At 36.4% G+C, this 12,874-nt stretch overlaps 1 pseudogene; it reads left to right on the top strand.

Moving 5' to 3' along the window:
- Nucleotides 1–4,398: 4,398 nt before the first annotated feature.
- Nucleotides 4,399–12,874, top strand: part of LOC102815012 — a 51,187-nt pseudogene continuing 42,711 nt past the window's right edge.

Raw genomic sequence — 12,874 nt, 5'->3', positions numbered from 1 at the left:
TTGCAAAGAAATGAAAATATGTATAGTTGACTGTAAAAAGAAAGAAGTGTAGAATATTTGCTGTCAAATCTTAATAAAATGAATTAAAAATAACTGCCAGAAAATATAGCAAAATATAAGGAATTATTAAGTGTACAAAAAGAATAATAAACCTATTTGGGGCAAGCATCAATGTGAATAACATCAGTTTTACTAGATCAGAGGAGTCTGAAATAAGAACCATTGAGAATCTGAGCACAATTCAATATAATGCCATGTGAGCAAAGGGAACGCCAACATATCATTGAGTCATATGTTCATTAAGTGAAAACATCAGGATGATTTTGGCAGTAAGTAACAAAACAAAACTAACTCAAATTTGCTTTAAAAACAGTGAATGTATTGTGTTGCATAAAAATGACTTTAGTAACAGTAAGAATACTGCATGTCTCCAACGATCTCTGTAGCTGATACGCAATTCCATTAATTGTATTTAGGTGCCATGATTCGGTTCTGACTCATCGACTCTAAGCACAATAGAAGAAACATGGCCCATCCTTTACCATCCTCACAGTTGTTGTTATACTTGACCCCATTGCTTCTATCACTGCATCAGTCCATTCTGTTGAGAGGGTCTTCCTTCTTTTATCTGACCCTCCACTTTACCAAGCATGATGTCCTTCTCTAGGGACTTACATGTTCAAAGTATGAGAAACAAGTTTCGCTATTCTTCCTTGTAAGGAACATTCTGACTACATTATTTCCAAGAGAGATTTTTTTGTTCTGCTGGCAGTCAATGGGACTTTTAATATTTTTTTCCAACACCATAATTCAAATACATTGAGTCTTCATTATTCATTGTCCAACTTTCCCAGGTATATGTTGTTTTTATTAAGTGCTGCCAAGTTAGTTCCAAATCACAAAGAACCTATGTGGGGTTTCTGAAAGTGTAAATCTTTGTGGGAGTAGGAAAGCCTCATCTTCTCTCCAGGAGAGGCTGGTAGGCTTAAATCATGTATGTGCCTCCTAGTCTAGTCCTTAGCCTACAGAGCCTTCATGCTCCCTATGACACTCTATATGAAACCATTGAAAATACTATGGCTTGGCTTTTCGTTTGAGCTTTTGTTGTTGTTAAGTGCCTTGGAATCAGTTCCAACTCATAGCTGCCCTGTATAAGGTTTATGAAGAGTGGCTGCTGCATTTGAACTTCCAACCTTGAAATTCAAACCATCCTTGCAGTCCAGTGCTTTATGTTGCAGTGCCACACCAGGACTCTATGGCTTGGGTTGCTGTTGTTGTTAAGTGTCATGGAGTCGGTTCCAATTCGTAGCAACCCTGCATAGGATTCTGAGGAGCGACTGGTTGGTTCGAATGACCTACTTTGCGGTTAAAACTGATGTTGAAGTCCAGTGCGTTATACTGAAGCCCTATACCAGACATACTTTAGTCCTCAAACTGGTAGCTTGCTCTTTAACACTTTGAAGATGCCTTTTTCAGCAGATTTGCCTAATGCAATGCATAATTTGATTTCTTAACTGCTGCTTCCATGGTTGTTGATTATGGATCCAAGCAAAATGAAATCTTAGACAATCTCAATCTACATTAATTATGATGTTATTTAAGTAGGTCCCGTTGTGATGATTTTTGTTTTATTTTCATTGTGGTAAAATCCATACTGAAGACTGTAGTCTTTGATCTTCATAATTTCATTCCTTTCTTCCAGAAAAAACAAGTACATATATGAAAATACAGAATGACTGTGATATTCCTATAATATGGGTGGCATGTGGGAAAAATGAATGAATATAAAATTTTAAGTAGATATTTTTTAAATGAAACATATACCTAAAATACATGAAAATGGAAAAAAGAGTACTTTTCTGTCTACACTGTGAAAGCACACCCATATATATGAGGGAGGTTTTTAGAGTTTGTAGAAAATGGAATTAAAAGATAATGGAATTTTCCCAAAAACATTTTAAACCTCCCTCATATAAATGAACATACACGCACACACATTTATCACCATGAATCGGAATCAACTCAAATTGGCCATGAGTTTGGTTTAGTTAAGTACTGTATATAAAATAAGAGACAGCAGTACCTCAGGGAGGTTAATGTATGCACTTTGCTGCAATAACATCTATTTTATTAATTGAATGGCATGTGTACCTTATTCTCAGCAATATTTTAAAGAACTCTACAGGCTTGCTTAGTAAATATCTTTACCCTAAGTGACATAATTTTAGATCTTTATTAGTGAGTTATTCTGTTCTGCAATAATGTCACCTGTCTATTTTAGAGACAAACCTTTAAAAATATTACTTCAATGCAACATAGAAGACAGATGTTGAATGGTTAAAAGAAGGCTAAAATGATCAATGTTTAATATTAGATTTCTAAAACAATTGTCAAATCTTAATATTGGAAACAAAATTAATTTTATCTCTTAGAGTTTAAAGATTATCTCAAGAAATAGTTTCAGGAGTTCACCAAGGGCTTTAGGGCTCTCGAAAGTTGAAGGAGAATTTGAAATTCTGTTCTCCATTTTCTCCCTTTGTAATTAGATTTATTCCATAATATCTTTTATAAAAATGGTCATTTAACTGGTAACTTAGGGGTAGCTGGGTGTTGTTGTTGTCAGGTGCCATCGAGTCAGAACCGACTCATAATGACCCCATGCATGACAGAACGAAACAATGTCTGATCCTGAGCCAACCTCACTACTGCTGCCACACTTGAGTCCATCAATGATGCCACCTGGCCGATCCATCTCATTAGGGTTCTTCCTCTTTTTCTCTGACCCTCCACCTTACCCAACATGACATCCTTCTCCAGTGACTGTTTCTTCTGGAAAATATGTCCAAAGTATGAGAGACAAAGCTTAACCATCCTGGCCTCCAAGGAGCACTCTGGCTGTACTTCTTCTAAAACAGATCTATTGGTTCTTTTGGCAGCCCATGGCACTTTCAGTATTCTCCTCCAACACCACAACCCAAAGGCATCAATTCTTTTACGATCTTCCTTATTCACTGTCTAGCTTTCGCATCCATATGAGGCTATTGAAGACACCATGGCCTGGGTCAGGTGCACCTTAGCTAGGTACCATACAGTTATTGTGGTCTCATGGAAAAGTTAGCAGTTGTTCAGGAAGTCAATTAGCCACACATTCAATATTGTCTTCTTATTTCTGACACTTTATCTTTCCCTTTTTTTCTAGTCTAATAGAGACCAATTATGTTGCTTTGGATAGCCACTTGCAAGCTTTTAAGAACTCAGTCACTATGTAATGAAGTAGGAGATACAGTAGAAATACTAAATGTATTATTAGGCCAATTAACTGGGATTTCACCTAAATTGACTCTAAGCCAAGGAAAGAAATCCCATGAGGTGTCTGGTGTACATAAACAGCCTTAGCAATAATCTGTTTAGCTCTGTTTGTTTTATCATTGCTTTAAATACATCTATCACTCAACTCTTGCCATTTCAACTTTTAACAGTGTGCAAGTTATTGACAGAAATTATATTAATCAACTGTGTAACAATACTTTTAAACTATAATTATCTATTGAAGTTTTTTCTAAAACCAAACAATACCTAAACTAGTAAAAAAAAAAAAATCTGCCTTGGGTAATATGGTTTTTCAAGAAATCTGCACATTGGATCAAATTTACAAAAGCAATAACAAAGATTCATTGAAACTTTAGGATGCATTGAGTTAATTAATGTTAATGGAGCAGAATTATTCAGAAAAGTAGGGTGGGAATGGTTACACAACTCAAAGAATATAATCAATTTACTGAATTGCACATAAGAAACTATTCTACGCTATATGTATGTGTTGCTGTGTATGTTTTCCATAACAACAATTCTCATTTTTATGTTTTTCCTAATTAAAAATGATTGGATGTTGGCTTAACTTTGAATTTTAAAAAGGTAAAAATTATTCAAATAGTATAAATAAGACAAAAATTTTATTTGTAAATATTCTTTGACACTTTACTCATTGCCATTTAAAAATTTATTAAAAACCTGAAAAACAGGTGGTGTGATAATGTTATGTCAGGTTGCCGGGGCCAAGATTCTCAGTGGTTTAGCAGTTAAAATGTAATTACCTCCACAATGAGCTTTAATATAATGTAATGACCCCCTGATCAGATCTGATGTGTTTTACCCTGATGTGCTGTAATTACTGTGTTGTAATTCCTTACTTCTGGAGTCCGAGTGCAGCACTGTGGGTTAAAGCACTGGACCCCTAGGTCAGTTTGAACAGTATCACATAGCACCAGTATATTTAATGTTGTAACATGATAAAGAGAACCAGAATATTGTCAGATATAATGCCATAAGATGGAAGGTTGGAAGGCACTCAAACTATGACTGGGGAATAGCTGCCTCCTTAAAGCAGAGTTGACCGATATGGCACAAATGGCGTAAGCTTCCAGAGTATTCATTTGCTGTTGGGGCAAAAGTCAAAATTAGGAGAAACAGCTGTAACATCCATTAATAAATAGAACATGAAATGTACAAAGTATGAATCTAGAAAATTTAAAAGTTGTCAAAAATTAAAAGGAATGCATAAACTTTGTTGTACTTGGCTTTATTGAGTGGAAATTAACTTATATTTGCCATTTTTGATCTGACAGTCACATGATTTACTGTGTTGGGAATGAAAAATTGAAGAGGATTGGCATCACATTTATCATCAAAAGAATACTTCAGCATCTCTCTTGAAATACTATGCTGCCTGTGAAAAGATAATATCCATATGCCTATAAGGAAGAACAGTTAATGCAAATATTATTCATATTTACATGCCAACTAATAAAAAAAAATGATGATGAAACTGAAGAATTCTACCAACTTGTTCAGTGTGAAATCAATTACATATGCAATTGAAATGTATAGATAATTACTGGTGATTGGAATGTAAAATTTGGAAATATAGAGGAAATAAAAGTCATTGGGAAATGTGGCCTTTGTGATATAACAATGCTGAAAATAACATTATAGAAATTTTCAAGACCAATGACTTCTAATTCACTGCAGATACCATTTTAAATAACATAAGGCAACTTTATACATGGAACTGAACAAAAGGAATGCACAGAAATCAAACTGTTACATCTGTGAAAATAGATGTTGGAGAAGCTGCACATCAGCAGCCAAATCAAGGCCAGAGGCAGTCTACAGAGGAGAAGATTATTAAGAAAATTAAAACAAATCTGAAGAAAATTGAAACAAATCCACAAGAATCAAATATGACTTTGAACATATATCACCTGAATTTAGAGATTATCTGAAAAACAGATTGGACTAATTAGACACAAATCAATTAAGACCAGAATAATAGTGAGATGACATCAAAAACATCATACAGAAAGAAAGCAAAAGGTCATTAAGAAGACAAGAAAGAAGGAAAAGACCAAAATGGATGTCAGAAGAGACTCTGAAACTTTCTCTCTAGTGTAGGGATGCTAAAGCAAATGGAAGAAATGAGAAGGAAAATAGCTAAACAGAAAATTTCAAAAAGTAGCTTGAGATTACAAAGTCAGCTATTACAATGAAATATGAAAGACCTTGAGCTTGATAAACAAAAGGGAAAGATGCACTCAGCTTTTCTTAAGCTCAGTGAACAGAAGAAAAAATGCAATGCTCAAATTGCTATATTGAAGGATTCTATGGGCAAAATATCGAATGATGCAGAAAACATTAACAGAAGAGGAAAGGAATACACAGTTTCATTATATCAAAAAGAAATGGTCCATGTTCAGTCCTTTTAATAGATAGCATATGATCAACAGTCAATGATAATGAAGGAGGAAATTCAAGGAGTACTGAAGGCATTGGCAAAGAACAAGGTACTGGGAATTGATGGAATACAAATTGAAATCTTCCAACAAACTGATGTGATCCTGGAACCACTCATTCATCTATGCTAAGATGGCTACTGAGCCAACTGGAAGAGATCCATGTTTGTGCCAATTACAAAGAGAGGTGACCCAATGAGATGCAAAAATAATCAGACAATATCGTTAATATTCCATGCAAATAAAATTTTGCTAAAGGTAATTGCAAAATGGCTGCAAACATATGTTGACAGAGAACTGCCAGAATTTTAAGCTGGATTCAGATGAAAACATTAAACAAGTGATGCCATTGCTGATATCAGATGGGTCTTAACTGAAAGGAGAGAAGAGAAGAATGATATTTACCTGTGCTTTATTGACCATGCAAAGACTTTTGACTGTGTATACCATGACAAGCTGTGGACAGCATTGTGAAGAATGGGTATTCTTAAACACTTAATTGTTTTCATGGGGAACCTGTACATAGACCAAGAAGCAGTTGTTTGAACAGATGGTTTAAAATTAGAAAAGAAGTTTGTGAAGGTTTATTCTTTCATCATAATTATTCAATCTGCACTCTGAGCAAACAATCCAAGAAGTTGGATTTCATGAAGAATAATGTTGCAATAGGATTTGAGGAAGATTTATTAACAAGCTTTAATATGCAGATGCTATAAATTTGCTTTCGGAAAGTGAAAATGACTTAAAATACTGATAGAGATCAAAGACCACAGCCTTTGGTATGCGTTGCACATCAATTTAAAGGCAACAAAAATCCTCACCACTGAACTAATAAATAAAATCAAGATAAATGGAGAAAATGTTGAAGTTGTCAACAGCTTCATTTTGCTCGTATCAACCATGAATGATTATGGAAGCAGCAGTCAAGAAACCAAATGATGCATGGCACTGGGTAAATCTGTTGCACAAATTCAAGAGCAAAGATGTCAGTTTAAGGGCTAAGGTCCACCTGACCCAAGACATAGAATTTTCAATAACCTCATATGTATGTGAAAGTTGGACAAAGAAGAGCACAGAAGGATTGGTGCATTTGAGTTATGGTTTTGGAAGAGAATATTTAAAAAGTACCATGGATTGCCAAAAGAACAATCTAATCTGTGTTGGAAGAAGTGCTGCCAGAATGCTCCTTATAGATAAGCCAGGATGGTTGACTTTTTCTCTCATACATTGGACATATTGTGAGGAGGTACTAGTTCCTGGAAAAGGATTTTACTAGTTCTTCGTAAAGTGAAAATCCAGCTAAATAGAGGAAGACCCCAATTGAGATACATTGACACAGTGGCCGTAGCAATGGGCTCATGCATAGCAATGATTGTGAAATTGGTGCAGGAATTGACAGTATTTTGTTCTGTTGGGCATAAGGTCCCTAGAAGTCAGTATAGCCTTAATGGCACCTAACAACTAACAACACTATCACCAACACAGAAGATCTAGGAATGTAGTGCATCCTTTGTAATTGGGATTACTGCTTTGTGAAGCTGCTACATCCAAGGGAAGATTGAGATCTATAGAGAGAGATGTCTAAGGATTACTGGGCCTAACGTTTCTGAAAAAAATACAAGGATCTTTCCCAGAGCCTATGAAGTCAAAGTCTTCCCTTAGTGTCCACTTTCTGAATTTAGACTTCTAGTCTCCTGAACTCTAAGGGAATACATTTCTTATTCTTAATTACATCCACTTGTGGTATTTCTGTTATAACATCATTAAATACCTAAGACAGGATTTGGTAGCAGTAGTGAGATGCTGCTCAAATAGATACATACAATATGGAAGCAGTTTTGGAATTGGATCATAAGAAGATTTTGGAAAAGTACTAAACTACCTAATAATAAAAGTTTAAACATACCACAAAAGACTCTTAGTGGAATTATGACAATCAAAGACAATTCTGATGAGGGCTCAGAAAGAAGTGAAGAAAGCTGTTATTAACACCAGAGATAGCATAGACAGTGAGAAGTAGTTATAGAGAAACTTCAGAAGTAGAATCAGCATGGTGAAACAAGCCAATAGCATGGGAGTCAACCCAAAGATTGAAACAGCTGAGCATCTTTCATTCAGGAGACTTCCTGACAAAGTGGGGTGCCTCTGGGCATTTATCAGTTGAGCTAAAGAACTTTGTAACACATGCTCAAGCAGAGCAGAAAAAAGACTGGCCTCTTCTATAGATCAAGAAATCAAGTAGCAGAAGTTGAAGAAAAAAGAAGCATGGGAAGCAGATCTGCTTTATTCTTAAAGGTTAGGGCCTTGACCTCTGAGCTCTCATAGGTTGGAACAATGACTTCTGAAGTTTCTAAGTGTGGTGCCACAGTTTTCTAATTTCTGAAGCGTAGATCTTCTTCACCAGTTTGGTTCCAGATTATGGGTTGAGTCTGCCATTAAGATGGAGAATCAGCCCAAAGCTGAATGGGTAGTGCCACCATTCATATAGACTTTGTGGATAGAGTCACCCAAAGTTGATGGATTAGAGCTGTAATTCCAGTGGGCCTGGAAGGTAGAGCTGAAGTCCAGGGTTGAGAGATCTCTACCCAGAATCCAAAGTGCATGACCAACACTGAGAATCTAGAAGCCAGGGTCATTCCATAGATGGTCTCAGAGAACAGAATTATGCTCAATCCCTGAGAGCTAATTAAAATTGATTTGCTGTATTTTCATCTTACTTGGTGCCTGTTTTCCCTTTTTTCTGCAGCCAATTGCTCATTTTTGTAATGGAAATGTCTACCACTTGAATTTTCCACCATTGTATTTGGAAGCACATAATTTGTATCATAGATTAATAGATGATGAAAAATTTTGTTATTGAAAGGTTGAAATTTTGACATGGAAGTATTTTAGGATAACAAATTAGGGTTGATGTACTTCCTGTTATACACGTGTTAGTTGTATCATGTTTGGTGCAAGTATGACTTTATAATTGTCTTCACTTGCAGATTTTTGCTTATGGTTTAATGTGATAAGTACAGGTGACAAGGGTTATACTGTGATAGTTAAGGTTTTTTGTACACTTGGCTGGGCCAAAATTCTCAGTAGTGTGTCAGTTATAATGTTGTTATCACCTCCATGATGAGATAAAATATAATGCAATGATCTCAAGACTTGATCTGATGTGATCAGAACTGATTTGATGTAATTATTCTATAATTTTAATAAGGTCAGATGCAATCTAAGGATTAGGCTTATTTTGAGTTAATTTCTTTTGAGATATAAAAATAGAGTGACATGACCAGAGACAGACAGAACTAGTACTACTAAGAAAGAAGTGCCAGGAGTGGAGTCCACGCTTAGGAACTGGGGACCCTGCACTCTGAAGCTCCGTGAGCCAGGGGAAGATGATGCCAAGATGTATGGGGAGATCGCTAAGGAATACTGGGCCTACAGATGCTGAAAGGATACAAGGGCTTTTCCCAGAACCAACAAAGGGAAAGTCTTCACCTAGAGACAGCATACTTCTAGAATTGTGAAACTGTGAGAGAATTAAAGTTCTTGTTGTTAACACCCTCAACTAGTGATATTTTTAAAATAAAAATCATTATATAATTAAGAGATATGGGAATTAGCTAAATACAACCCAAAACAAAAGCTCATTGCCATAGAATTGGTTTTGGTTCAGAGCAACCCAATACAATTGAATAGAACGACTCATAAGTTATCCAACGCCCCAAATTTTATCTAAGAATATTGTCACATTTTTCAGATTGTAGACTGCAGACTACAGAATCAACAACCTATTACTTAGCAGTGGAATACTTAACGACTTCACTTTAAGGGTTCCTTAGGTAAATCAAAAGAGATATTATTCCACAATGACCATCAAATATGAAAACATGAATGGGATAGAACGAAGTGTTTATAAAACTGAAATAAGGAAAGTGTATCTGAAATGCAGAGAATGGAGAAAATAGCACGAGTGTACTAAGGGATATACACAGATGACACAACCTTACTTTCTAGGAGTGAAGAAAACTTGAAATAATTACTAATGAAGATGAAAGACTACAGCCTTCAATATGGATTGCACCTTAATGTAATTAACACAAAATTCTTCACAATTGGACCAACTAATAACATCATGATGAATGTTAAAAGAGATGGAAGATAGCCTCAATTTTTTTTTTAAGAATTAAATTTGTTGAATCCACAACCAACAATTATGAAAACAGCAGTCAAGAAATAAAACAACGTATTGCATTAGGCAAATCTGCTGCAATAGACCCCTTTAAAGGTCCAAGAGTTAAGATGCCATTTTGAGGACTAAAGTTTTCTTGACCTGAGTCACTGTATTTTCAGTCTCTTCATATTCATGGAAAAGTTGGGCAATAAGAAAGGCTTCATAAGAATTGATACCTTTGAACTACAGAATTGGAGAAGAATATTGAAAGTACCATGGACTGCCAGAAGAACAAACAAATCTGTATTGAAAGTGTAGTCAGAATGATAGAATGTCAAGACTTTGTCACTTGATCTTTGAACATGATCTCAGGAGGGACCAGTCTCTGGGAAAGGATATCATTCTTGGTAGAATGGAGGGAGGGTCAGAGAAAAAGAGGAAGATTCCCAAGAATATAGATTGTGGCAGCAATTATGTCCTCAAATATAACAACTGTGAGGATGACACAGGACCAGGAAGTGTATAATCTGTTGAGTATAGAGTCTTTATGAGTCAGAATTGACTCAAAGACACCTGTAATAGTTAGGGTTCTGTGTCCACTAGACCAGGATTCCCAAGGTTTAGCAGTTTACATGTGCTTACTCCCATGGGGATGAAACCTAATACAATATGGTTAAATCTATAATGATTATCTATTGTAGTAGTTATGTGCAGTGGAATTGGTTCCGACTCATTGTTGTTGTTAACTGCTGTGGAGTCTGTTCTGACTCAGTGCGACCATGTATATAGGGTTTCAGAGGAGCAGCTAGTGAGTTTGAACTGCCAACCTCGCTGCTGAAACTGACTTTGCAGTCCAGCAGTAAGCCCACAGTACCACATTGATACTGTTTTTGTGTTGATGGTGGTTATGTGCTGTGGAGTCAGTTCCAACTCAAAACAACCCTGTATAGGGTTTCTGAGGCTGTAAATCTTTACTGGAGCAGAAAGTCTCATTTTCCTCCCATGGAACAGCTGGTAGTTTCAAACTGCTGACCTTAAGGTTCTCAGCCCGATTTGTAACCTTTACTGTGGGCTAAAGTCTTTGTAGAATTTGGGGCTTTCGGTGGGATCTTGAGTTTCACCAAAAACATTCAAAGTTGGTACGTTTGCACATGTAAAGATATGCAGAGCAACCCAGAATTGCTGAGAGAACTGGAGCAGGAAAAAAACGGACTTTTTGAGTTTCAAGCAAGCTGTTTACTTCAGATACCACAAGGCAAGGAAAGTCTGTGTCAGAAAAGAAAAGAAAACCTTCTAGGATTGAACGTTAAAGGGAACCAGCTAGCCATATGCTCACTGGTGACTTATTGGGTCTACCTGTGAGCTGGAATTGCGGAAAATTCATTAATGAAGACATGGGCTGTGTTTGAATGTGTTTTATTTGCACTTGTTGAGCTAAAGATGAGAGTGAGAAGAATTCTGACTAGTCTGAAGTTTAGGGAATTGTATGAACACCTGAACCCATGTGTACTTACTTAACCCCTGTGTGTGAACGCCCAAACTTTCAACTAGTACATTTTTTACCTAGATTGGATGTCTAGGGCTGAGTTGTGACCAGACCTAACCAGATATTTTTTACTGTGAACATGCTACAATTTGTAGGACTGGACTTTCGTTTATGGATGCAGTTGCTCAATATTCTAACTGCCATGAAAGATTCTTCAGATCAAGGAGCATGCTTATATCTTCAGTGTACAGGGTTAGTATGGATAAGCAGTTTGGATATTGGCTATTAAAAATGGGGTGGGGTGGTGTCTATTAAGACATGATGGAGCTGACTAACAAGTTTCCATGGTTGTACTTACTTTCAGATTTATGGGAATATAGTAGAATCTCCACTGAATAGTTTTCCTCTTTTCCAGATGGGTCTGAAAAAAAGAGGTGGGAGATGGCGCTTGTAGAATTTTATTATTTAATTGTGAGTAATTATCAGCAGGATTTTTTTTGTGTGATTGTTAAAATAGTAATTGCAGAAGATATGTAACTACAAGGGGGAGGAGTTAATCTTTCGTTTCAGGAACATCTGATCCTAGGACCATCAAAAAAGAAGAGCATGAGTGGAATGTAGGATCCTTGCCTGGAAAAGCAGCGACAGCAGAAACAACAGCAGAGGTGATGGCACAAAAAGACATAGACGCTGTGAACTCTATGCCCACGGACTGAGTAAGGCTGTGTGCCTATGAGTGGGAGGCTGGCTTGTAGAATGTGTTCTTTGGACATATGAATGAATATATCTATATATTTTTGTTTTATTTCACATGTGTGCATCAAATGTTTTTGCTTGTTCATTTGTAACATATAAGGTGTAAATGGGGCCAGTGCATTTTCTTAGTAGGTGTTTTAGTTGTATCGTGTTAGCTACAATTATGACTTTACACTTTTCTTTATTTAAAGATTAGTCATATAGTTTATAGGTTTGAAGTTGGCAAGGGTGGACTTTAATAGTTAAGGTTCTATGTCAACTTGACCAAGCCAGGATTCCCATGATTTAACAGTTTACATGTGCTTACTCCTATGGTTATAAAACCGAATACAGGAGTAGTTAAATCATGATTGGCTATAAGCAGCCAATCAATTGAAAGGATGTCTTTTGGTGGTTGTGGTCTACTCTCAATGTAACAGACACACGGGGAAGGGCTCTCTCTCCTCCGCTGGGGACTTGGTATTCCGCAATTGTAGACCATTTCCTTGATAACAATAAATTATATAGATACATATAGATGTTTCGGAGTCCTGGTGTGGCGCTGTGGGTTAATGTGCCAGGCTGAAAAGCCGTTTGAACTGCAAGGTTGGTGGTTCAAGCTCACCAGCTGCTCCTTGGAAACCCTATACAGGGTCTCTATGTGTTGGGTCCAACTCTACAGCACTTAACAACAATATA

This window comes from Chrysochloris asiatica, unplaced genomic scaffold, assembly GCF_000296735.1.
Source record: "Chrysochloris asiatica unplaced genomic scaffold, ChrAsi1.0 scaffold00145, whole genome shotgun sequence".
Taxonomy (NCBI): domain Eukaryota; kingdom Metazoa; phylum Chordata; class Mammalia; order Afrosoricida; family Chrysochloridae; genus Chrysochloris; species Chrysochloris asiatica.
This window is presented reverse-complemented; position numbering and strand designations above follow the sequence as displayed.